Source organism: Cryptomeria japonica, chromosome 5 (genome assembly GCF_030272615.1).
Source record: "Cryptomeria japonica chromosome 5, Sugi_1.0, whole genome shotgun sequence".
Taxonomy (NCBI): Eukaryota; Viridiplantae; Streptophyta; class Pinopsida; order Cupressales; family Cupressaceae; genus Cryptomeria; species Cryptomeria japonica.
In genome coordinates this window covers 437,870,831-437,896,957 of record NC_081409.1, presented here as the reverse complement: position 1 = coordinate 437,896,957, position 26,127 = coordinate 437,870,831, and positions in this window count along the sequence as shown.

The window sequence follows — 26,127 nt, the reverse complement described above, 5'->3', positions numbered from 1 at the left end:
AAAAAAAATGGGTGTGTCTACAAAAAATATCCCAGCTACAAAAAGAATCATCTAGCTGGCACCCTCTCCCTCATCACCTGGTGGAGGAGGAGGAGCCTGATGCCCAAGATCCTGGTGCGGTGCTCGTGCTCCCTCTGATCTAGCCATATACTGTGAATAGGGTTGCACCTGCTGTGTAATAGGAACTGTGACACTATATGCCACCACATAATATGCAGACCTACTGCTCTGGAGAAGCACCTCCTATCGAAGAGACTCTATCTCTACTCTTGACTCGGCTCTCAATGCTGTGATATGGCGATCATGCTTGGCCCTAACCTTGACTAGCTATCGGTCTTGCTCTGCCAGCTGAGTCTGAGCCACTATCAACTGTGACTGCAGCTCTGCAAGGCGTGCTCTCATCAACCATCCCGTGTCGACCCCCTGCTCTCTCACAGGCTCTCCGCCACCATCTCCACTGCCATCTCCACCTATGGCTCCACCTTGCTCATCCCGCCACTGTTGGACCTATCTCAGAGTTGCTTGCTCCTCCTCTCTGCCACCCAACCTCATGCCTACTCTCCCAAGGGATCCACCCTCACCCCTCTGTTGTCCAACATCAGCTCACACTTCACTACTGCTAGCACCAGGATCACCACCAGTCTATCGTGGAGCATCTGGTCTCTGTGCCTGTCCCTACCTATGGCCCTGCCTCTAGCCCTGTCCCTGTGCCGGTGCGGGGGCATCATCCTCTACATCCTCAATATGAGGAGCATGCTCTCCTGGATCTATAAATCGAGGGAATGGATGTTGCTGAAAGTAATCCCTGTACTAGGGCAATACCCCTGCATCTACTATATCATCTAGGTAATCCCACCTCAGACGGTGTAAACCTGTCAGCTCCTACATCGCTAAAGCATAGGATAGCCTAGGTGACCATCCCTGTCTCTCCTCATCAGCATATCGAACATACGCTGTATACTCCTGAGAGATCCCCTGAGGCTGGCCGTATTGCCTCATCACTCGTGAAACAACGAATCGCTCCACAACATTCTATGACCTCCTAATCAGTGGGCGTGTAACAAAAAGATCTCTCGAAACCACCTGCCAGTCATCCCATGACTCCAACCCCCTGTACGGTTTCCATATGACAGTTATCAGATCATCAAGTTGTCATCACCAGAAGTCTATCTTGCCCAGATGGGGCTGCGTAATATATCTGGCATACCTGTAAATAATCGGTTGCCCTAGCTCTCTGCTATCATCAACTATCGACCAACAAACAGGAAGGTTCTCCCAAGCCCACACCTATAAAATGTACACCCCTGGAGCCATGCTCCGCCCATCTCTGTAGACAATCTCATGCATCTCCCGATACATGTGGGCCAACAAACAAGAGCCCCAACCAAGTCTCTGAGGGGTCTCTATCAACCTCTCCAACATATGGCCCCATCCGCTCTGGAAATCCTGTTGCCCTCTGTCTAGCATCAAGAAGCAACCAATGAAACCTACTAGGACACATGCCAGCGGATACTCCTCACTATACCTTCCCATCAATATATCCCAACTCATAGAACGAGTCAAGATATCAAGATCCCTAAATACGTTCCTAAGAGCCTGTAGTCCAGGTAACAATGCAGTATCATAATCCACCTTATCCCCAGCAAAAGGGATACGAAGGATCCTATACACATCCTCAGGAGTGATAGTCAACTCCCCAACTAGCAAATGAAAGGTATTATGCTCTGAATGAAACCGCTCTACCAATGCTGTGAGCATCCTGTGGTTCACACAGATATCAGGTAACCTCATCATGTGAGTCAAGCCACTCATATCAACATGAGCCTGCTCAACCTCAGACAAATCACAAACCAAAGCCATAGTGGGAGGATATACACATCTAAAGAGCACAGGAGGTAAGCACACCTGCAAAAAAACCCAACAATGATCATCAGAAAACATTCCAAATGAGCCTACAAGAGAAGTTAAACATCACACAAATCTAAATAAGTCAAATGCAAAAGCAAAATTTCATGTTTACACTTTCAAAAATGATCACTGTCTTCCGAATGACAAAACACAGTCAAACAACATCTCGTACGAGTCGAGAATGGCTCTCGTATGAGTAAACAACCTCGAACAACAAACTTTTACACATTGCACAACAAAATGGTCTTTTAATAGACCTGTTGTACGACACGTAGGGTGAATCTTGTATGACAAATCTAATGGCTTCAAATGATAAAAGATAATTTGCCAGTTTCTCATACGAGACAAGATCCTGTCTCGCATGATAAACTGCGACACCTGAACCAAAACCCATGAAAAACATGAAAAATAAACAAAAAAATTCAAAATTGGAAACATAAAGAGGCTAAAGATCGATCACTTACCGCTGGCTCGTAGTTTCGGGGTCGATTGTGATGTCTTTGGTGCTCAAATCGATGCTGACGAGTAGGGACCACCATTTTTCTTCACAGAAGGCTTTTTGAATTTTCAAACTTGAAGGGTTAAAATGATTTGAAAATGACACTTTCGTCCTATATATAGCCTAAAACCTAATTTTTCAACTTGCTCTGATGGTCATGAAAATTGTACCCTTAGCTAATGTGCTTGCTCTGATTCCATTTTCGGGATCGAAATCGAAATTCAAGATCATTTTGCTAGTCAATTTCACAATTTTGACCACTTAGCACTTTTTTCATGAAATGCTCATTCTTTTTTCAAATTGCGCTCAATTTCAACATTGAATCCTAATTCAATTTCATTCTACACATCAACATTACAATCAACTCTACGCTCAATTTCTTATCAATCATCGCCAGAATTTTCAAAAAAAATTAAAAAATCCTCAGAATCAATTTGTGCTCAAATAAGTTATTTTTGCCACACAATTGCCTATAATCAATCCCTCGCTATCTTTCGATTTCACTCTCGAGGGGGCATACTCATGACCTTATGACTTCACATCTCACAAGTCGAGAAATTTTTCAAATCTTCTTCAAAAGTCGAGCAAAATCTTTCCAATTAAAGAAAAAAATCCTTATTGCTAAGGGGCATCTCAACTTCATCGCTTCACATCAAGTTGAGATCTCTCGATCATCTAAATAAAATCAATCACTTCAAATCAAGATAATATTTGTCTTTCATCTGAATTAATCTCTTAACGTTAATCAGTTTCATCACTTCAAATCAAGCTGATATTTGTCTTTCATCTGAATTAATCTCTTAAAGTTAATCAGTTTCATCGCTTCAAATCAAACTGATTATTCATTTAAACTCAATAAAAAATTAAATGAGTTTCTTTGATCACACTAAATCTAAGCAGGTGTTTAGTATTCGTTTCTTGATCAAGCTGAATGGTTTATTCTTCACTCATCGTGTCTTGATCAATCAAGTTCAAGATCAATTTTTTTTTAGCATCACTCACTGTATCTAAGATCAATCAAGTTCTAGATTAGTAAGATCTGCTTCTTGATCAATCAAGTTCAAGTTTGGTATCTTTGTTTTCTATCATTCCTCAGTTCAATCAAGTTTCAGATCGGTATCACTTTAATCAAACTTCATTCAGTCACTTCGAATCAAGCTAAACACCTTGCTTTTCATCTAGTTCGTGATCAATCAAGTTCAGAACTGGCATCTCCTAGACATCACACATTCTTTGAATCAAAGCACTGCTCACACACTAATTCAAAGAGGGGCAAATGTAATAGCCTAAAATTGGTCATCTAAACCATGGGCCCCTAATCTCGACAACATCACCAAGGTCCTAACCAAAGGCAATTAAATTAATCTTGAGCACATTATTAATTCTTTAATTATCAAAAATCACATGGCAAATCAGCTACTCAACATTAATTAAATATTTATTTAATTAATCAAATCATTTCCAAGAATATCATTTTGATCAATTATCCCATTTTAATTTATTAAATATCCTTGCATATTTAATTAATTAATAAATTTGTCATTCAATCATGCAAAAAGGATTAATTTATTACAAAAGGATTAATTTTAATTGAAAATAAAACCAAAAGAATTGAATTGAGAGAGAAATCAAACTTGAGATATTATTTCTTTTTCTAAATTTAGAACTTGAAATCAGAAAAGCAATTTAATTGAATTATTGAATTATTCTCTAAAATTGGAACTTAAAGCTTTTCAAAACAGAAAAAGAAGTTCAGTTGCATTGAAAAGACCTTTTTCTTGAATAAATTAAAGAATTATCTATTTTTATCAGCTATGCATGGAATCAATTTAATATTATTTTCCAATGCAACTTGGACTTCTAATTTGAATGCATTTCAATTAAACTATAATTGGAATCTATCTCAAGGTTAACTGAACATGATTTCTCAATTATTTCAATTAATCCTAAATTGAGCTTTTTCTCTTGTGATTCTCTATAAATTCAGTCTTTAGCTCTCATTCCAATTCACCCCAGAGATTTTTGAGAACACGCTCGGAGATTATTATCACGCTAATTTCGCTCTGGAGTCATTGAAAATTATTGTGTTTTTTTAGATTATTTGCATCCATTTTACATTCATTATTGCTTGCATCCATTGTTGCTTGAATTGGTTATTATTGCTTGAATTATTCATCCATCTTGAATCCATATAGCTTGATATCATATAGATTAAATCCTTCCTCTTGGTGTAGTCACTGGTATTGCTTATAAAAATCTGAGAGCAATCTTATACTCACATCTTTTAGAAGGCAATTAGTCACTTTGCTATGGTTCATTTCTTATTGATTATTGATTACTAACCATGCATATAATGACTTAATTGAAGTGTTGTGCTTACAGCTACAGGTTCACTTTTTCACAAACACAGTTTGAGGTAATTATTTCTAAATCCATTCAATGCAAAACTAATAAGCTTAAAAATACTATTGAATCACATGAGGATAAGATTTGGAGAATATACTTTTATGGTTCTTGCAGTAAGGAAGGAAATGGAGCTGGTGTGGTTCTTATTTCTCCTAATGAGAAATCATTCAAATATTCTTTCTTGTTAGCTTTTGAATGGACAAACAATGTTGTTGAATATGAAGCACTCATGTTATGCCTTAGAATGGCAAGTGAATATGGCATTAAATTACTAACTGTTTATGGTGATTTTGAGTTAGTTGTATCTGAAGTAAGGGAAAGGTTTGCCACTAAAAATGTAAGGCATCAAAATTATAGAAATGAGGTGTGGGATTCAATTGAATTTTTTGATGCATTTTCTATAACATGGATTGTGTTGGTATTTTGGATATGTAGATATGGTTTTGTCATTGATGTCAACACTTGTCAACACTTGAGAAACACTTGGAGATCTTTGGTCATGTTCACCAGCATGATCAGTGACATATGCACACTCACCAGTATTTGGTTCACCAACATGTTATATTGTTCACCGACATTGACGATGATCTGTTATCATCTGGAGATTACTTGGTTATGTCGAAGACATTGTTTGGACACTTGGTTTTGGTGATTTGTTCATTGGTCTAATTGGGTTTGCATATTTGTTGTTACCAGCAAATAGGTCTAGGATATGCACTGGTAAGCATATATATTCCAGATCAGCATGACACATCATGAAGATGATTTATTATTATTGTAAGTTCATTGAGCCAAAATCATGCATCACATATTGATTCATTTGTAATTGATTTTATTGTAATATCTTAGTGAGCCGACCTACTCATTTGGTCTTAGGTTTTGGTATATATGTAAGATCTCATTTATGAGATTGTGTGGTAAAGTGTGGAAAAGTATTGTAACAAGGTATATGCGAATATAAGAAGATCTATACATGCAGACATCATTCAAGATTGAAGGAAGGTTTGAAGAAGGAAAATTAGAGCTTAACCAGTACTGAATCCAACATATGAAGATGTTATTTTGAGCAGTACATTATCATTGGATTTAACCATCCAATTGTAGTCAGTGTGACTCCCATTTTGTGATTCAGTAGTGAGCTCTAGGAAGTTGGCCTTTCTGCATGTGCAGACTCCATATTGTACACACATACTATCTGCAATAGTATCATCTGATTGTGGGTAAGGTTTCCCACAGTGGTTTTTCCATAATAATGTAAATTTTGATTGCATTGTGAAAATCAGTACAACTAAGGCAGTAAGAGATTTACCGAAGATTTTTAAGCCTCACAATTTGGTATGTAAGGAATGTCAATTTGGAAAGCAAGTTAGAGCATCTTTTAAGAGTATACCAGAAAAATCCAATAATGTTCTTGACTTAATTCATACTTATTTATGTGGTCCAGCAAGAACTAGAAGTTTACAAGGAGATAGGTATTTTATGCTAATCATTGATGACTATTCTAGAATGTGTTGGGTTACTTTTCTCAGGGAAAAATCAGAAGCTTCTAGGAAGTTCAAACTATTCAAGGTGATGGTAGAGAATGAAACCGATAAGAATATCAAATGCTTGAGATCAGATCAAGGAGGTGAATTCTCATCTAAGGAATTTAATACATTTTGTGAAGTGAATGGAATTAAAAGATAGTTATCAACACCTTGGACACCCCCACAGAATGGAGTTGTGGAAAGAAAGAACCAAACTATTTTGGATGCAGCTAGAAGCATGATATCAGAAGCAAATCTACCTCATGTGTATTGGAGAGAAGAAGTCAATATAGCTGTCTATGCATTCAATAGAGTTCACATCAAAGGTGAAACCAGTAAGACCACTCATGAACTATGGTTTGGTAATACTCCTACTCATAAATATTTTAGAATATATGGAAGAAAATGTTATATTAGGAGAGATGAGTATATTGGCAAATTTGATCGTAGAAGTGATGAAGGAATATTTCTTGGTTATTCATCTAAGAGAAAGGCATATAGATGTTTTAATAAGAGATTGCAGAAAATAATTGAAAGTGCAAATGTGAAGATTGATGAACAATCTAGAGATAATTCAAGGTACATAGACTCTGAACCGGTAGTTGAGATAATCACAAATGAACCTACTATGAGCACACCGGTACACAATGTTGACCCAGTCACACCGACATCATCTGAGAATTTCACAGTGACTAAAGAACAATAGTAAGTAAAAACACCCCGATATGTAAGATTGAATCACTCTAAAAATCAGATAATTGGGAACAAGTATCAAGGAGTTATGACTAGAGGAATACAAGGAAATGAAGAGGTATGTCTTATTTCTCAAATTGAACCAGGAACTATTAATGAGGCATGTGAAGATAAACACTGGATTAAGGCTATGGAAGATGAATTGGAACAAATTGAAAAGAATAACAAATGGACATTAGTTCCCTGGCATAAAGACAAAAATGTAATTGGAACTAAATGGGTATTCAAAAATAAACTTAATGAAGATGGTAAGGTATTTAGAAATAAATCAAGATGAGTGTGTAAGGGATATTCACAGAAAGAAGGAATTGATTATATTGAAACCTTTGCACCGGTAGCTAGAATTGGGGTAGTCGGATTATTCTTAGCTTTTGTAACACACAAGAACTATAAAGTATATCAAATGGATGTTAAATATGCATTTATGAATGGTGATCTTGAAGAAGAAGTTTACATTGAACAACCTAATGGATTTTCATTGACAGATGAAAAAGATATGGTTTGTAGGTTAAGGAAAGCTTTATATGGACTAAAGCAAGCTCCTAGAGCTTGGTATGCTAGATTGGATAATTTTCTTTTGAAGATTGGTTTCACTAAAGGTAATGCTGATAGCAATCTATATTACAAAGTAACTAATGATGACATCTTGGTTATTGAAGTTTTTGTTGATGATATAATCTTTGGGGGAGAAGATGGATTATGTAAAGACTTTTCTAATAAGACATAGGAAGAATTTGAAATGTCTATGATTGGGGAGATAAAATTCTTTTTAGGATTGCAAATCTCATAGACTGATAAAGGTATATTCATAAATCAATCAAATTACTTGAAGGAATTACTAAAGAAATTTGGCATGGAAAACTCTAAACCGGTAAGCACACCTATGACTACAACTGATAAACTATCTTTGAAGGATGAATCAACACCTATTAATCCAACTAGGTACAAGTCTATGATAGGAGGTTTACTGTATTTGACACAAACAATACCTGATATTATGAATGTAATATGTATTGTTTCAAGATTTCATAGTAATCCTAAGGAAAATCATGAATCAACAATAAATAGGATTTTCTGATATCTACAAGGAACTACAAATCTTGGTTTATGGTATCCTAAAGATGAAAACTTTGATTTATGTGCATACACTGATGCAAATTGGGTAGGAGATGTAGATGATAGAAAAAGCACCACCGATGGAGCATCCTTTTTTGGTAGCAGATTAATCTCTTGGTTGAGCAAGAAACAAAGTTGCACATTTTTATCAACAACAGAATCATAATATGTTGCAGCAACAACTAATTGTACATAGGTATTATGGATTAAACAAATGTTGAAGGACATAAAGGTAAAATGCAAAGAACCTATAATCATTTACTATGATAATATGGTAGCAATTGACATATCAAAGAATCTGGTGTTTCACTCTAAGACTAAACATGTTTCTATCAAATTCAATTTTCTAAAAGAGAATGTTGAAGCAAAAGAAGTGAAATTGGTTTATGTAAATACTAAAGAGCAGATTGCAGATATCTTTACTAAACCTTTGCCTAAAGAAACATTTGAATATCTTGGGGAGCAGCTTGGAGTTATACCCTCACTGGTAGAAACTTAGACAGTTGGAGCATGGCATCTGACCGACAGAATTAATAGAGAAATCTTTTTCCGGCTTTGATGAGGAGAACTACTTCTCAGGGGGAGTAGTTGGATAAATTGATAAGTTGGTATTTTGTGATAAGTTCTTTGAACTGATTGTATTTGGTTTTGTATTTCTTTGGCATTTGATGTCAAAGGGGGAGAGATATCTATGGAAAAACACATTATCATTTGGGGAGAGATTATTCATTGGGGGAGAGATTGTTATTCTCTGTATCTGAATTTTGATGATCTCTTTTAGAGATTGTTGGTTTTTGGTTTTTGGCATTTCTTCGTTGGCACTTAGATGGTTTTTCCATCTTGTGTTGTGATCAATGCCAAAGGGGGATACTATTGGTATTTTTGATATGTTGATATGGTTTTGTTATTGATGTGAACACTTGTCAACACTTGAGAAACACTTGGAGATCTTTGGTCATGTTCACAGGCATGATCAGTGACATATGCACAGTCACCTATATTTGGTTCACCGACAGGTTATATTATTCACCGACACTGAGGATGATCTGTTATCATCTGGAGATTACTTGGTTATGTCAAAGATATTGTTTGGACACTTGGTTTTGGTGATTTGTTCATTGGTCTAATCGGGTTTGCATATTTGTTGTTATCGGCAAATAGGTCCTGGATATGCACTGACAAGCATATATATTCCAGATCAGCATGACACACCATGAAGATGATTTATTATTATTATTATTGTAAATGAATTGAGCCGACATCATGCATCGCATATTGATTCATTTGTAATTGATTTTATTGTAATATCTTAGTGAGCCGACCTACTCATTTGGTCTTAGGTTTTGGTATATATGTAAGATCTCATTTATGAGATTGTGTGGTAGAGTGTGGAAAAGGATTGTAATAAGTTATATGCAAATATAAGTAGAGCTATACATGCAGACATCATTCAATATTGAAGGAAGGTTTGAAGAAGGAAAATCAGAGCTTAACTGGTACCGAATCCAACATAAGAAGATGCTATTTTCAAGCAGTACATTATCATTGGATTGAACCATCCAATTATAGTCAGTGTGACTCCCATTTTGTGATTGAGTAGTGAGCTCTAGGTAGTTGGCCTTTCTGCATGTCTAGACTCCATATTGTACACACATACTATTTGTAATAGTATCATTTTATTGTGGGTAAGGTTTCCCACCATAGTTTTTCCCCTTACAGGGTTTCCACATACAAATAACTGTGTTATGTTTTGTGTATTTTATTTGTCTTTTTGTTTCATGCATTAAACTTTATCGGTACTGCAATTAACTGTTAAACTGTCTACCGACATTAAAGTTTGGTTAAATTATATTTGGTTGAAATTTATTGGACAATTGATTCACCCTCCCTCTTAGTTGCCTCCAAGACCTAGCAATTGGTATCAGAGCCTAGTCCTCTTTTTGTGGAAGTTAAATAGCTTGAGGAGATCCAATGTCTTCTAACTATTTCAGGAAGGACAGTCCAAAACTTGATGGAACTAACTATGGCATATGGAAGATCAGGATGGAGACTCATCTGAATCACATTGGGAATGACATATGGGATGTTACAAAGAATGACTATGTTGTTCCTACTCAAGGTCAACCTATTCCACCAACCTTGGCTAAATATGAGGAAAATGATTGCAAAGCAAGAGAAGCACTTTTGAGCGCATTGTCAGATCAGAAAATCATGGGATTATCATATAGATCTACCGCTAAAGCTATTTGGGATAAATTAGAGACATTGAATGAAGGTGATACCACAATCAAAATTGCAAAACTAGAATGCTTCCGGGTCAGGTATGAAAATCTAAAAATGGAAGAAGATGAAAGGATTTATGCTTTTATGGAAAGAGTAAATGAAATTGTTTTGGGCATACAATGTTGTGGAGGAACCTTAAGTGAATATGAAATTGTTGTTAAAGTTTTAAGAGATTTGCCACTGGAATATAAAATGAAAGTTACTGCTATAAATGAATTGAGAACAATGCCTAATACATCAGTATCTAGAGACACATTGGTTGGAAAACTTTCAACTTTTGAACTTGAGGAATTTGGTCCTATTGCTACTATTAAGATAGATTTAGCTTTCAAAGCATCATCATCATCTACATCATCATCATCATCATCTGAAAAATAATATTGGAAAGCCTTTTATACAAGAGAACTTGAAGAAATTAGAAAGGAGAATGAAGAACTGGAAGAGCTTGAAGCACTATTTGCAAGGAAAATGCTTAAAGGTCCAGTTGGAAGTAAGTATGAAGGTAAAGTACCATTTAAATGTTTTAACTGCAACAAGATTGGTCATATGGCTTCTAGGTGTCTTGATAGACATGCAAGATTGAAAGAAGAAGCTAAAAGAACATACAAGCCTTACACTGAATATCAAAGGTACAAATCTAAGAAGAATAGAGACAAATCATGTTACTACGCTGATGAAGGAGTTACTGATGATTCTGATGAGGAACCGGTAGACAATGGATGGGATTTTGTTGCAATAACAGAAGATCAACCGACACTTACTATTCAACCGATAGAGCAGGCCCTGACAGCTAAAATTAAAGAAAAGGATGAATGGATTATTGATTCTGGATGTTCACATCATATGACTGGTGATAAGAGTAAATTCTTAACCTTTCAGGAATAAAATGGAGATCTAGTAAGATTTGGAGATGACAAAGCTTCTTTGATTAGAGGAAAAGGCACTATATCTTTTGATGGTAAGCACAATACTGATAATGTTTACTATGTTGAAGGTTTGAAGCACAATTTTTGAGTGTTGGTCAATTAGTTGAAAATGGATTTGAGTTACAATTCAAGAATGGTAAATGCAAAATCATGAATAAAACTGGCTTAGAAATTACAACCGGTAATCAAACTAGAGGTAATATCTTTCATTTGAATAGCAATGAGAAGACATGCTTGATTGCACATATTGATGAAAGTTGGCTATGGCATAAGAGACCGTGTCATGTAAATTTTGATTGCATTGTGAAAATCAGTACAACTAAGGCAGTAAGAGATTTACCTAAGATTGTTAAGCCTAACAATCCGGTATGTAAGGAATGTCAATTTGGAAAGCAAGTTAGAGCATCTTTTAAGAGTATACCAGAAAAATCCAATAATGATCTTGACTTAATTCATACTGATTTATGTGGTCCAGCAAGAACTAGAAGTTTACAAGGAGATAGGTATTTTATGCTAACCATTGATGACTATTCTAGAATGTGTTGGGTTACTTTTCTCGGGAAAAATCAGAAGCTTTTGGGAAGTTCAAACTATTCAAGGTGATGGTAGAGAATGAAACCGGTAAGAATATCAAATGCTTGAGATCAGATCAAGGAGGTGAATTATCATCTAAGGAATTTAATACATTATGTGAAGTGAATGGAATTAAAAGACAGTTATTAGCACCTCGGACACCCCCACAGAATGGAGTTGTGGAAAGAAAGAACTGAACTAATTTGGATGTAGCTAGAAGCATGATATCAAAAGAAAATCTACCTCATCTATATTGGAGAGAAGAAGTCAATATAGTTGTCTATACATTCAACAGAGTTCACATCAAAGGTGAAACTAGTAAGACCCCTCATGAACTATGGTTTGGTAATACTCCTACTCATAAATATTTCAGAATATATGGAAGCAAATGTTATATTAGGAGAGATGAGTATATTGGCAAATTTGATCCTAGAAGTGATGAAGGAATATTTCTTGGTTATTCATCTAAGAGAAATGCATATAGATGTTTTAATAAGAGATTGTAGAAAATCATTGAAAGTGCAAATGTGAAGATTGATGACCAATCTAGAGATAATTCAAGGTACAGACTCTGAACCGGCAGTTGAGATAATCACAAATGAGCCTACTATGAGCACACCGATACAAAATGTTGACCCAGTCACACCGACATCATCTGAGAATTTCATAGTGACTGAAGAACAACAGTAAGTAAAAACACCCCAGTATGTAAGATTGAATCACTCTGAAAATCAGATAATTGGGAACAAGTATCAAGGAGTTATGACTAGAGGAAGATTGGCAAATGAAGAGGTATGTCTAATTTCAAAAATTGAACCAGCAACTATTAATGAGGCATGTGAAGATAAACACTGGATTAAGGCTATGGAGGATGAATTGGAACAAAATGAAAAGAATAACAAATGGACATTAGTTCCCTGGCATAAAGACAAAAATGTAATTGGAAATAAATGGGTATTCAAAAATAAACTTAATGAAGATGGTAAGGTATTTAGAAATAAATCAAGATGAGTGTGTAAGGGATATTCACAGAAAGAAGGAATTGATTATATTGATACCTTTGCACCAGTAGCTAGAATTGGGGTAGTCAGATTATTCTTAGCTTTTGCAACACACAAGAACTATAAAGTATATCAAATGGATGTTAAATATGCATTTATGAATGGTGATCTTGAAGAAGAAGTTTACATTGAACAACCTAATGGATTTTCATTGACAGATGAAAAAGATATGGTTTGTAGGTTAAGGAAAGCTTTATATGGACTAAAGCAAGCTCCTAGAGCTTGGTATGCTAGATTGGATAAATTTCTTTTGAAGATTGGTTTCACTAAAGGTAATGCTGATAGCAATCTATATTACAAAGTAACTAATGATGAAATCTTGGTTATTGAAGTTTTTGTTGATGATATAATCTTTGGGGGAGAAGATGGATTATGTAAAGACTTTTCTAATAAGACGCAGGAAGAATTTGAAATGTCTATGATTGGGGAGATAAAATTCTTTTTAGGATTGCAAATCTCATAGACTGATAAAGGTATATTCATAAATCAATCAAAGTACTTGAAGGAATTACTAAAGAAATTTGGCATGGAAAACTCTAAACCGGTAAGCACACCTATGACTACAACTGATAAACTATCTTTGAAGGATGAATCAACACCTATTAATCCAACTAGGTACAAGTCTATGATAGGAGGTTTACTGTATTTGACACAAACAATACCTGATATTATGAATGTAGTATGTATTGTTTCAAGATTTCATAGTAATCCTAAGGAAAATCATGAATCAACAGTAAATAGGATTTTCTGATATCTACAAGGAACTACAAATCTTGGTTTATGGTATCCTAAAGATGAAAACTTTGATTTATGTGCATACACTGATGCAAATTGGGTAGGAGATGTAGATGATAGAAAAAGCACCACCGATGGAGCATCCTTTTTTGGTAGCAGATTAATCTCTTGGTTGAGCAAGAAACAAAGTTGCACATTTTTATCAACAACAGAATCATAATATGTTGCAGCAGCAACTAATTGTACATAGGTATTATGGATTAAACAAATGTTGAAGGACATAAAGGTAAAATGCAAAGAACCTATAATCATTTACTATGATAATATGGTAGCAATTGACATATCAAAGAATCTGGTGTTTCACTCTAAGACTAAACATGTTTCTATCAAATTCAATTTTCTAAAAGAGAATGTTGAAGCAAAAGAAGTGAAATTGGTTTATGTAAATACTAAAGAGCAGATTGCAGATATCTTTACTAAACCTTTGCCTAAAGAAACATTTGAATATCTTGGGGAGCAGCTCGGATTTATACCCTCACTGGTAGAAACTTAGACAGTTGGAGCATGGCATCTGACTGACAGAATTAATAGAGAAATCTTTTTCCGGCTTTGATGAGGAGAACTACTTCTCAGGGGGAGTAGTTGGATAAATTGATAAGTTGGTATTTTGTGATAAGTTCTTTGAACTGATTGTATTTGGTTTTGTATTTCTTTGGCATTTGATGTCAAAGGGGGAGAGATATCTATGGAAAAACACATTATCATTTGGGGAGAGATTATTCATTGGGGGAGAGATTGTTATTCTCTGTATCTGTATTTTGATGATCTCTTTTAGAGATTGTTGGTTTTTGGTTTTTGGCATTTCTTCTTTGGCACATAGATGGTTTTTCCATCTTGTGTTGTGATCAATGCCAAAGGGGGATACTATTGGTATATTTGATATGTTGATATGGTTTTGTTATTGATGTCAACACTTGTCAACACTTGAGAAACACTTGGAGATATTTGGTCATGTTCACGGGCATGATCAATGACATATGCACAGTCACCGGTATTTGGTTCACCAATAGGTTATATTATTCACCGACACTGAGGATGATCTGTTATCATCTAGAGATTACTTGGTTATGTCAAAGGCATTGTTTGGACACTTGGTTTTGGTGATTTGTTCATTGATCTAATCGGGTTTGCATATTTGTTGTTTCCAGCAAATATGTCCCGGATATGCACCGGAAAGCATATCTATTCTAGATCAGCACGACACACCATGAAGATGATTTATTATTATTATTGTAAATGCATTGAGCCGACATCATGCATCGCATATTGATTCATTTTAATTGATTTTATTGTAATATCTTAGTGAGCCGACCTACTCATTTGGTCTTAGGTTTTGGTATATATGTAAGATCTCATTTATTAGATTGTGTGGTAGAGTGTGGAAAAGGATTGTAATAAGGTATATGTGAATATAAGTAGATCTATACATGCAGACATCATTCAATATTGAAGGAAGGTTTGAAGAAGGAAAATCAAAGCTTAACTGGTACTGAATCCAACATATGAAGATGCTATTTTGAGTAGTACATTATCATTGGATTTAACCATCCAATTATAGTCAGTGTGACTCCCATTTTGTGATTGAGCAGTGAGCTCTAGGTAGTTGGCCTTTCTGCATGTGCAGACTCCATATTGTACACACATACTATTTGCAATAGTATCATTTGATTATGGGTAAGGTTTCCCACCATGGTTTTTCCCCTTACAGGGTTTCCATGTATAAATAACTGTGTTATGTGTTGTGTATTTTATTTTTCTTTTTCTTTCATGCATTAAACTTTATCGGTAATGCAATTAACTGTTAAACTGTCTACGAACATTAAAGTTTGGTTTACTGGTATTATGCACTAAGTTTGGTTAAAGTAGATTTGGTTGAAATTTATTTGACAAATGATTCACCCCCCCTCTCAGTTGCCTTCAGGACCTAACAGATTGAAAGGTCTAACAATATTTTGGCTAACTTAGCAATTAAACATAATGATATTCCTTTTGATGATATCACCCAAGTGGAAATAAAAACTAGACCTACAGTACCAGATAACATAAAAAATAAGTAGATATTTGATGATGATAGGGATCTTTTGAAGTTCTTATTTTTTGAAGATCAATATGAAGGCCAACATATGGATTGTAATTCATATGTGGAAGAGGAGAGTGGTAAGGAGTCTCTATTTGGAATAAATATTCTGCAACTTAAAACAAACAAGATTCCAAAAGGGTTGGTGGAACTAGAGAGGATGTTTGATAATAAGGATATGACAAACTTCAAGCCCAACACTAGAGGTTGTGAGGAAGTAGAGAAATTAAACTTGGGAAGTGAAAACAATCCTAGAGAGGTTTACATTGGAAATAATCTTACACCAAAAATTAGGATTGCATTGGTCAATTTGTTAAAAAAATAGACATGTTTTTGTCTGGTCATATGATGACTTCAAAGCATATAGAGAGGATTTGTTCCAGCATGAAATCCCACTAAAATCAGATGCAAAACCATTTAGGCAAGAGTAAAGTCCTATAAATCCCACATTGGCTCCCAAAATGAAGGAAGAGTTGATGAAGATGAGGAATGTAGGGATTATAGAGCCTATAAAGCATTCCACATGGGTGTCAAATTTGGTGTCTATTAGAAAGAAAAATGGTGATATTTGATTATGTGTGGATTTTAGAAATTTAAATATATCATCTTTAGAGGATAATTATTCTCTGCCTAACATGGAAGCTCTTCTGCAAAAAGTAACAGGGAATGAATTTTTTATATGATGGATGGGTTCTTTGGTTACAACCAAGTGAAAGTTAAGGAATCAGAAAAATACAAAACATCTTTCACTAAACCATGAGGCACATATGTGTATGCAAGGATGCCATTTGGACTTACCAATATTGGAGCTACTTTTCAAAGGGCCATGGATGTGGCCTTTGAAGGCCTCAATGATTACATTTTAGTTGTATACCAAGATGATTTGACATCATACTCCAAGAAATCAGAAAACCATTGTAATGACCTAGAGAAGATTTTCATCAGAGCACTAGAATATGGTATTTCTCTAAATCCAAAAAAGTGTCACGTTGGTGTCACTAAAGGTAAATTTCAGGATCATATTGTATCTAAAGACAGAGTAAGGATTGACCCTGAGAGAATTGTAGCTATTGACAAAATTCAGATCTCTAAAATAGTCAAAGCTATTCAATCATTTTTTGGACAAATACATTTTGTTAGAAGATTTGTGTCAATTTTTTCTGAGATTGTAAAATCTATTGCAAAGATGTTGAAAAAGGGTGCAGAGATAAAATGGACTAATGAAGAAATAGAGACCTTTGTGAATATTAAAAGGGTCATCAAGGAAGCACCTGTACTAAAATCTCTTGATTTCTCTTTAAACCTTTTCAAGTGTTTTCTTTTGCTTCATTTCATACTATTGTTGTAGTTATGTTGCAAAATAATGATGAAGGTCATGAACAACCAATGGCATTTTTTAGAAAAACACTACAGGCTTCTGAGTTAAACTATGATATAAATGAGAAACAAGCATATGCCCTAGTAAAAGTTGTAAAATATTTTAGACCATATTTAGTGGGAGCTAATGTCATTGCCTATGTTCCTAATGCAGTAGTCAAGGATATTTTTAGGCAAACTGAAACTACTGGGAGAAGATGCAGATGGATCAATCAAATTCAGGAGTTCAACATTGATATCTAGATTACCAAATTGGTAAGAGGTCAAGGATTGGCTAAACTAATGACATAATCAAATTTGGAAGCAACACAAACAAATCAGATAGAGTTAGAGGAGGCTCAAATAAGAATTGAGATGTGTCCTTGGTACAAAAATATTGTCTATTATTTAAAACACATGAAATGTCCAGAGGATTTAAATGATAGTCAGAAAAGAACACTTAAGCTTCAAGTATATAGGTATGTGTTTATGGTGAAAATGGATACAACAATATTGAAAGACTAAATAGAATTCAATCACAAAACCCTAGCCTAACAACAACAAAGATCCACCATAACATATGAAGATTACCTAAGACAATGCAAATCAAATGAAATCACAAAGATTATACCATCACATGTCCAATAGGGTTTGAATATCCATTCTTCCTATCTCCATTGATCTTGCTTGATATATTTGCTCTCAGATTTTATATGTGCACAAGAGCTCAACAAAGAACGGAAATGTGGTTGCAAGTAGGCTTGATTGCATATGCAAGTTCGAAAGTGTAGTCGGGGCTGAATGCGCATTTCTTATATAGAAGACACTATAAGAAGTGGAGGGATAAGATTGAGAGGTGTAAAAGAGGTCGGCTATGATTAGAGGGAAGGTAAAGAAAATAATAAAATAATAAGAGGGTAGGTAGTGTATGAATTAAGAGATGAATGACATGTGTCATGAGTGGAAAAAGCTAATGAATTAATTAAATAAATAAAGATTTATTTAATTAATAGAGGAAGTGGGATAATTAAATAAATAAAATATTTATTTAATTTAGGAAAATGATAATTTAAATAAATAAAGGTATTTATTTAAATGAGAAATAAGGCTAGAAGAGGATAAATGAATTAATTAAATAAATAAAGATTTATTTAATTAATAGAAGAATTAGGCTAAGATAATTAAATAAATAAAATATTTATTTAATTAGACCGGACAATTTTAGGTGTCTACAATATGTATTGCTTAAAGGTGATTTATATTGGAAAAATAGTAATGGTATCCTCCTATTTTGTTTGGATGTTTATCAAGCACAATCTGTTTTAAAAGAATTGCATGAAGGTGTATGTGGGGGACATTTTTGATCAAAAACTACTGCCCATAAAATACTCAATGCCAGTTACTATTGGCCACAAGTCTTTAAGGATTATCATACTTATATTAGAAAATGCGAGGCTTGCCAAATTTTTTTAGGAAAGCTTAAATATGATGGAGTTCTTCCACTTAGACCCATACAAACTGAAGAACCTTTTCAGATGTGGGGAGTTGATTTCATAGGAGAAATCACAAACAAATCAAGTGGAGGACACAAATGGAGTTTGGTAGCCACTGATTACTTTACCAAGTGGGTAGAGTCAAGATTTGGGGTTCCCCATAGGATTGTTGTAGATAATGGGATGTGGTTTAGATCCAATGAATTTGGTGAGTTTTGTGAAAGTTATGGAATCACTTTGTCATATTCATCACCTTATCATCCCTAGGGGAATGGATAAGCAAAATCTAGTAACAAAAACTTATTAAAGATCATTAAAAGGATGTTAGGTGACAACAAAAGGGCATGGGATTCAAAGTTGAATTTGGCAGTATGGGCAGATAGAGTAACAATCAAGAAATACACAAGGGTTGCTCCTTATCAGCTTGTTTATGGTAAACAAGCAAGGTTTCCTTTGAACAACATTCTCCCAGTGTATAAATTTGTTTCAGAGGAATATTTAGAAGATGTTGACTTCATGGAAGATAGGCTGGTCTAGTTGGTTGAATTGGATGAGTACAGGAGAGAGGCTCAGGAACAAAAAATACAAAGGAAGAAGATGGTAAAAGCATTACATGACAAGAAGGCCTCTGATAGAACTTTTGAAGAAGGAGAGTGGGTGCTCAAATGGAATGCAAAAGAACAGGACAGAGGCAAGCATGGAAAATTCAAAGCACTTTGGCTAGGACCATACATCATCATGGATAAAGGAGGAAAAAATTCATATGTTTTGTAGAACACTCAGGGTGAAATTCAGGAATTTCCAGTACATGCTCAGCATCTCAAGCATTTTCTCTTAGGGAGCAGGGAGTATTCTTGTACTATAGTAGTGTAGTTTTTCCTTTGTTGTTTGTTTCTGTTTATTTTTTGGTCTGCTTTCTAGAGATAGTTGAGATCTTGCTATGTCCCTAAAAAGCACATACATCCCCAGAAAGAGCCACTGTTAGCACATATTTTTGCAAAATATACTGTGCTATTTGTTTGATGTTTTATATGTACATTTTCATCATAAGAGAATTTATTGTTGGATTGCATGTGCAGGAGGTATGTTGTAATATCAGAAAAATCCTATTGTGGCCTGTTTTCAAAATTGAACAAGTACCATTGGGGCATGCTAAGGGTTGGCACTGAATAGGGACTACCTGAGGAAATTTCATCATCATAGTATTGGGATCCTTATAAGGACATTTTTTGGGCCTATGTGATACACTCTGTCACTTATCAACACATATGAAGTCTCCATGGAAGGTTAGAAGTATAAAAAGAGGAGCTTAATTAGCTTAATTATCAAATTTGAGCTATCAGCACAAGTTACCCCAACAGGACCGACTAATTGAAACAATGAAAGAACCTATCAGCGTGACCTAGGCTAACCACCCCGAAGGAGAACCAAAAGAAAGTTCAAAATGAGGGTTTCATCGGCATAAAATTCACTATCGGGGGCATGAGAAAAGTGTTTTGCCGATAGCTTATGAGGTTATCGGTATAACCTACACTGATGAAGGAGATTGTGAAGTAGACATTGGCAATGTCATCGGGTCATCGGAAAGTATCATCTTGCGCTACCTCAATACCCAATAGCCTAGGTGGTGAAGGTGGTGTTATCGGCATGACCTACTCCGATGAGGCGATACCAAAAGGAGGAAAATAGTAAGTCATTGGAGTAACTTAAACCATCAGTGGAAGGTGTTTTAGGTTATGTCGATACCCGATGAGGAAGACAAGCCGGGCACAGAGAAAGAGACATGATCAGGATGAGTTACACTGATCAAAGATGAAGTCATCAGGATATCATCGACTCATCAGGAGGAGACATATTTTGTTACATCGATACTCGATGAGAAAGTGGAGATAGTTGTGAATGAGGAGATCTCATCGGGGAAATGTATGCCGATAGATCGGAGGAGTAAAAAGATGCACAAGTACTAAGGTGATGATTTTGGGTCATCAGAGAAACATAAAATGTTTCGATACCAAATAAATGACTCGATGTAACAAACAAGATGTGGACTATGAGGGAGGTCTCATTGGGATAACTTAAAGCATCAGAGGAGCATATTCAGAGTTATGTCGACACCCGATGTGCAGAATGCCACCAAGGAATAAAAGAAGGGTATATCAGAGTGACCTACGCCGATGAGATATAACAATAAAGGTCAAATCTTAGTTGGAAGATGGAGCCATCAAGGAATTTATAGCCATCAGAATGGGAGTAAATAAGCTACGCCGATGCCCAACGGAGTGATTGGTGAGACCTATGTCGATCAAAATGATGGGTGGTGCAAAATGATTGAATTATCAAGACGAGTTATGACAACTAGCCATTGTAAAATATGATTTCAATGAATCCACCTGCCATTATTAAATACAGGCAACATATAGCTTTGTGCTTACATGAGATGAATCATAACACCATTTCGATTGAGTAGATGCTCCTGATGTATTAAATTTATATATAGAAGCTGGAATAGGGAACTTGTGTAGTAGACTAAAGCAAACAAAGAGATTGAAGCTGACTTAAACTGCAAAAATTTAAATTTCAAAAAGCTTGAAGTATTCAAATATGGAGGGTTCTAGTTCCAAGGGCAAGAGGAAGATCACTGAGGTCTCTGAGAGCACTTCAAAGACATCTAAAGGTGGAGGTGGTGTGCAGAAATGAAAGTTAAATCAAGATATGATTGACCAAATGAGCTCAATAGGAGCCAAATCCTCAAGATCTAAGACTATTTTTCCTATCCATGACCAGCTAGAAGATGATTTCAAGGAAATTGGTGATGTCTGGACCAGGGTTAGAGGTCATGATTTTTTCTTGTATCATTATTCATGAAGAAGCAAGACAACCCCAATATCAAACCCATGGACAACTGGATTGGGTAAACTTATGGTCCCTAATATCTTTGTGAATATTCAATTGATGAAGACATTGGCTAGGGCTTATAATGCCACAAAAAGATGTATTCAATTGCCAAATGGTGATGCATTCTATTGGCATTTGATGAACCAGTATGTTGGCACATGATGATATGATAATAATGTATGTTGTCATTGATGTCAATAAGTATAGGTCAACCAGTATGAAGATTGGAAGCAGTTGTTATTAATGATCAAGTTGAAGAACCGGTATGAAGAGATGTAGTGAACTAGTGTCAGGGTTTCACTAAGGGTGACTACCGGTTGGTAGTCTCAGCTTTAGGGTTTTCAGTTTGGCAATCTAGCTTGTGCAATGTAACTGATGATATTATGTGATGAGTTAGCTAAGAAATTAGGATGAGATCAAGATGCCACGTTATTTTTGTGCATGTGAAGGATTTCCTTGAGGATCTTGCATGTGAAGATTGACTGCATTAAATGTCTACCTCGGGAATGAACATTCTTCTTAGCAGTATTATAAGAAAGCGTGATGGGTTACTGATTTCTATGTGCGGTGAAGAATGGATGATGCAGAATGACTTGTGATATGTTTGAGATTGTTTCATTCTATGAAAAGTGTTTGGACGGTCAGGATTGGACCGCTTGTAATTGTAAACCTAAATGCTTAGGTTTTAAGGTTTATGCTACTGACCTAATTGTTGTCTATAAGGTCGATGATGTTTGTTATTGTAAGTTTTTGGCAAAAGTTGTGTATGTATCCGAGTGATGAGATACTTGCCAAATGAGTGAGAGAAAACTACAGAGTGTGATTGCAGAGTAGAGGAACTAAAAAGGATCTACCTTAGAATATATTGTTGTTATCAGATCAGAGTTTTACCTATTGTCTTCTAACCATTTCAACAGAAGGAAAATCCCTTTGCTGGGTATCTTTAACAGGCTTACTATAAATCCTCTAACTAGGTGACTCAAGTTCATTGAGTTCTTTAAATCCTCTAGCAAGGTAACCATTAACAGGGTATATAACCATCCCTTAACCAGGTGATCTTTGACAGGATCGGTTCCTAGCAGAACCTTATTGTAAAGTATTTAACCGGACTAGGCTCCTAATAGAGCGAGCTTCAAAAGAGTTCAAAACAAGCTTATGGGTATTCATCCCCACCGTGGTTTTTCCCATTTGGGTTTCCACATGAAAAATATGTATCATGAGTTGTGCATTTTCATGTGATGATTAAGTATTCTTGTTTAAGTGATTATGCATGCAGAGCTAATGGTTATGGTATTGTTGATATACCACATGCATATGTTTATGCGTGAAGTAGTTATCAAGTATTGAATGTATTTGAAGTATTCATTTTTAGCTGTTTATGTTGTCTAAAGTCTTACTGTGTTTAATCGGTATTGCCATGGTTAAGTTCAGTAATGAAGACAACTGGTTAGCATTGTTTTAACTTGATAAGTTGCTAAGAATTTTTTGTATGTATTGATTCACCCCCCCTCTCAGTACCATTTAGAGTATTCATTGTTCATCATTATTCATCACTTGGTATCAGAGCAACTCCAGGTCCTTGGTAATATAAGCTTAACCGCTTGAGGAAAAAGATCATCCCTTAATGATGAAGAGGGAAGATCCTAAGTTCAATAGAGATAACTTCAAAATATGGAAGGAAAAAATGAAGATCTATATCAAGTGTTTGGGTGCTCAACACTGGAGCTATGTTTAAAATGTCTATGTAATCCTAATTGGCACTTTAACTGATGATCAGAAAGGAGAGATTCAAGAAAATGGGCAAGTTATGGAAGCTCTTCTTAGCAGTTTTTCCAATATTGAGTTCATTGATGTACAAGATAAGGACACTCCTAAGGATGTATGGGACACATTGGAAACTATTTATGGTGGTGATGAGCATGTCAAGCAAGCTAAGGAAGAGAGCCTTAGAGGAAAATTTGAAGCATGAGGATGGTTGAAGGTGAAACCATTCAGCAATATGGCATAAGGATCAAGACTATTGTTGGAGATATCAAGGGCACTGGTGGAACAATTGATGATGCCACCGTTGTCAGTACAATTTTGAGATCATTGTTACCAGTCTATGCATTCAGAGTTGCTGCTATTCAGGAACTAAGATCTATTGACAAAACCAAGGCATCCTTAGACTCTATCATTATAAAGTTGACTGCATATGAGTTGAATAGCTATGATGGCAGTGTTTAGAAGACCGAGTCAACTTTTAGAGCATCTATTGCACCAACCAGAAAAGGAAAAGAAGTAAGTAACAGTTATGAATCCATGCAAAGCAGAGGTATGGATGATGAAGAGATTTTGATGGAGTTTGAAGCTCTTCTTGCCAAGAGACTTCCAAAAGACACTGGAAAATACAAAGGTAAGCTTCCTTTAAAATGTTTTTCCTACAATAAGATAGGACATATAGCTATTAACTGTCCTAACAATGTCAATAAGGATAAACTGGAGAGGTTTAGATAGTATAAAGGAGGAAATAGAAGAAATTGTCTTGTTGCAGTGGATGAAGGTGTTACTGATGAAGAATCTGAGAATGAAGAGAATGAGGACATAGTGTTTGTAGTTGTAAAGGAAGAAGTGTCTGACAAGAAAGCACTTGTCTCTCACATTGATAACTCTAATGAGTGGATTATTGATAGTGGTTGTTCTCACCACATGACTGGTGATCGGGGAAAGTCTCTGTCTCTAGAAGAATATGATGGAGGTGTTGTCAAATTTGGCAATGATGCACCATGCTTGGTAAAAGGAAAAGGATCCATCTCACTGAATGGAAAGAGCAGTGCAGATGTTGTCTACTAGGTAGAAGGTCTTAAGCATAACTTGTTGAGTGTTTCTCAGCTAAATGATAAAGTACTCATTTCGGAGCTCAAAGGTGGAGTCTGCAGTATAATTGGAAAGAGTGGTGAACTTATTGCCACTGATAAGAAGACCAGAGGTAACTTGTTTTAGTTGAATGCCAAGATAAGTTGATGTCTGATGGCAAAGTTTGATGACAGTTGGATATGGCATAGGAGACTTTGTCATATGAACTTTGATAATATTGTAAAGGCGAGTAAGATCAAGGCAGTAAGATGATTTCCTTTACTGAACAAACCAGAGAATGCTTTATGCAGAGAATGTCAACTTGGGAAGATGTCTTCCTCAACTTTCAAAGGTAAGTCTTTTTCAGAAGAAAACTTACTTGATCTTTTGCATAGTGATTTGTGTGGTCCTAGGAAAACTAGAAGTATTCAAGGAGATAGGTATTTCATGATTCTTATTGATGACTGCTCAAGAATAATGTGGGTCACATTCTTGAAAGATAAGTCTAAGGCATTTGGAAAGTTCAAAGCCTTTAGAGCATTAGTAGAGAAGGAAAGTGGTCAAAAGATAAAATGCCTAAGAACTAATCAAGGAGGTGAATTCACTTCTGATGAATTCAACAAGTACTGTAAAGATAGCAGTATCAAGAGGTAGTTGTCTACCCCAATGACAACACAACAGAATGGCATAGCAGAAAGGAATAACAAGACTATAGTTGAAGCAACCAGAATGATGTTGATCCAAGGAAAGGTTCCTCACACTTTTTGGAGAGAAGTGGTGAGTACTGTAGTCTATACTATGAATCGGGTACTCATCAAGAAAGGTAGAGTTAAAACCCCTTATGAGTATTGGACCGGGAAGACTCTCACTGTGAGTTATTTTAAAGTATTTGGTAGTAAGTGTTACATCAAGAGAGGTGAGAATCTAAGCAAGTTTGATGCTAAATGTGATGAAGGAATATCTCTAGGGTATTCCACTAAGAATAAAGCTCTCAAGTGCTACAATAATAGAACACAAAAAATTGTTGAGAGTATCAATGTTAGGGTTGATGCTTACCCTGAGGAACCTGAGGAAACATGCAATGAGGAAGTGGAAGATGAATTGGGTGTAGCCTTCTGGGAACCAGTGAAGAAAGAAACAAGTAAAGATCTTAGTGTTCCTGTATCGATAGAAGCTGCAGTAGGTGAAGAAGAAGAAGTAAGTGAAGAAGAAGAGGAGAAGAAAGCATAACCAACTAGAGTCATTCCTAGATATGTGAAACTACATCATAATCTGAAGCAGATCATAGGAGATAAAGATGCAGGGATACTCACAAGAAGAAAGGTGAAAGAAACCTCTTGCATGATTTCTGAATTGGAGCCCAAGACTTCTAGAGAAGCTCTTACAGATGAAGACTAGATTAAGGCAATGGAAGAGGAGCTAGACCAGATAGAAAAGAATGCAACATGGTCCTTGGTACCCAGACTAGAACATAAGAATGTCATAGGTACCAAATGGATTTTTAGGAATAAGTTAAATGAAGAAGGCACAATTGTAAGAAACAAGGCAAGACTTGTATGCAAGGGATACACTTAGGAAGAGGGAGAAGACAATGGAGAAACCTTTTCTCTTGTGGCTAGACTAGA